The 2,664-nt window shown below is 40.4% G+C and overlaps 1 long non-coding RNA gene across 1 annotated transcript in view; it reads right to left on the bottom strand.

The window, feature by feature from the left end:
* Positions 1–645: 645 nt before the first annotated feature.
* LOC115072032 overlaps positions 646–2,664 on the bottom strand; it is a 25,337-nt gene continuing 23,318 nt past the window's right edge. The window contains exon 3 of the long non-coding RNA XR_003851087.1: positions 646–686. This is a non-coding gene — a long non-coding RNA (uncharacterized LOC115072032). The remainder of the gene's footprint in view (positions 687–2,664) is intronic.

The following is a 2,664-nucleotide window of genomic DNA, read 5'->3' as shown; positions in this document are numbered from 1 at the left end:
GCTTTTGGCCTACTCTAACATTCCCAGCTCTGAAGAGGTAACCCTAAAATCTTTGAAGGATTAGATAAAAGCTCCCAAATGTTTTCGATATTTTTGGCCTTTGGAACGGAGTAGGTTGCTAAGAGGCCCAAGGACATCGTGAGTATTAGCCAAGAAACTAACTACTTTGGGGTCTTTTTACCCTTACTGCCTAGCGAATTCCTACCTCCCATTCTTATCACAACATCGTTTGAAAAGGTTACCCAAATTGCCAATAGGGAATCAGGACACAGACCACTCTGTCTTCCATGCTGAACATGGATGCAAGGTGAGGCAACTGGAGTAGCCCTTAAGTGGGTCTCTCTAAAAGACTCCCAAAAGACCCCTGTAACTCTTATCTCAAGGAGGAAAAGAAAGTCTTTGAATTGTGAACAGGAGATGTGAAGGTGAAGTAAAGGGAAGAATAATTAGCATTACAAGTTCTAGACAGGGAACTAGAAAAAAGTCAGAACAGGCAATTTTCAAACGTTCATATGAGAGTCGATTGGTAGGTATTTCTTGACAAGGGCTTCCAAAAGCATCCCTCTCTTGGGTTCCTCCTCATTTTCCTTTGTCCTCCAAGGCTGGACTCTAAGAGTGATGGATTCAGGATTTTTTTTTCAGATATTTTGATAGCTGTTGCAGTGTCAGTTCCCTCTCAAACGCTTCTAGATAGGGGGAGAAAACAAATTTATCCATTATTTTAGAACAGTAGCTGGTTGTCTCCCTTATCTATAGGTAGGCACGACAGTATTGGAAACCAAGATTTGAAGCCTTACATCTGAGCAGCACTTTCTGGTTAGGAATAAAATCATCAATGAGAAACAGTTGTCCAAATAACTTTTTTTGGTCTTTTTGAGACAGGGTCTCCCTGTAGCCCCAGCTGTCCTGGAACTCACTATGTAGACCAAGCTGGCCTTGAACTCAGAGATCCGCCTGCCTCTGCCTCCCAAGTGCTGGGATTAAAGGCGTGCGCCACCACACCTGGCCAAATAACTTTTTATACAGATTTAAGCCTAAAGTCTGGGAAATGTAATCCCTTGAACTCTTAAAGAAATATGCTGATGACTTTACTCTTTGGTTATACTTTCCTTTTAGGTGTTTAAGACCATACAGTTGGCCCAAATAAATCAATTTATTTTTACACTTAAGATCATTTGAGGATATGTTCCTCAGCGGTCACATGGTCTTGGGAGGAGCTCCTGGCTCCTTTCTTTTACCAGTTCCACCTATGTGAAGATAAGTCAAAGGTCCTGCTTGACCATGTCTGGCTTCACTTGGAGGCATGAATGAGATGTTTCCTCTGAGTTGACCCTCTCTTTGTAGACTGGACATTGGTTCAAGTCTATCTAGTGGGGTCTCATGTCCTCTCTGAACAAGAGGACAGATGACTCATCACAGTTACAGGATATTTTGAGAGATGTTCCATAGTCCCCTGGAACATAGTTGACCTTGGAGGGCAAGGGGCAAAAACTGTCCTTTAAGTCCCTCTGACCACATTAGTATAAGCCTCAAACTATGGCTGTTAAACATCCAGTAATGTTAGCTCCATCAGTCTGGTACTTTTAATTATCATGTGCTATGTAGATAAGGCTTGGGCAAAAAAATCAAGTATTCTCAGATAAACTTTGATATTTATTTTGTTCCTTAAACTAGTTGACTAAACTATGACCATAGAAATTTTAAGATTATGTGTATATTATTTTTGTCTCATCCTTTATATATCATAACAAACCTACACAGACCTTCATCACTTGCTTAGGTTTTCTCATTTTTTCTATTTTGGAAAATATCTCCATTCCCATAACCTTTTAACATCTTTTACATTCTCATTTTCTTTTTTTAAAGTAATTATGGGACATAATAGCATTAACAAATAAATTTTCCATCTGTTGTGAGACGTCTTTTCCTGGGGATGCTAAGCAATGCTTACTCACTTTTAAGGTTCTACTGTCAAGCCAATGTTTAATTAAAGTTTTACTGGGGAGCCAATGGATTTATTGAGCTTACTTACTAAGATAACTGAGGGGTTGCTGGGGTGTATGTATGACCTGAGGGTATGCACCCTGGAAAGCCTTTACTCAGTATGGGTCATGCCTTCTCAGCCTTCCCCAGATTGTATACTTTAGCCCACCCCAAATCCAGGAGGCCATGTGTGATTAAGGCCAAATTACATACAGTTGGCTAGGAAGAGTGGCTGGATAATCCGGTGAGGGTCCAATGACCCTGCTTGGCCCTCCTTTAATGAATGAGCACAACCATCAACAAGCCCAATTGTGACAGTGTTTAGCGATCAGGCAGAGGTGAAGTCGTGATGATAGTAGTTATTTTGTGCAGAAGGGACTGCTGTATAGCATCATCTTATTAAAAGGACCTGGAATTTAAAAAGATTTGGTACTAGAATCCACCTATGAGGGAGAACATATGACGTTTGTTTTTCTGAGTCTGTGTTACTTCACTTAGTATAACAGTTTCTAGATCCACACATTCACCTGCAAATTTCATTATTTCATCTTTCTTTACTGCTGAATAGAGCTCCGTTGTGTAAATATACCCTAGGTTGCTTCCATCTCTTAGGTATTGTGAAAAGAGCAGCAACAAACATGGATGTACAAGTGTCTCTGCAATAGGACGAGTTCTTTGGGT

This window comes from Nannospalax galili, unplaced genomic scaffold (genome assembly GCF_000622305.1).
Source record: "Nannospalax galili isolate Female #2095 unplaced genomic scaffold, S.galili_v1.0 scaffold270, whole genome shotgun sequence".
NCBI lineage: Eukaryota > Metazoa > Chordata > Mammalia > Rodentia > Spalacidae > Nannospalax > Nannospalax galili.
The sequence above is the reverse complement of the archived record's forward strand: the minus strand, read 5'-3'. Positions and strand labels throughout refer to the sequence as shown.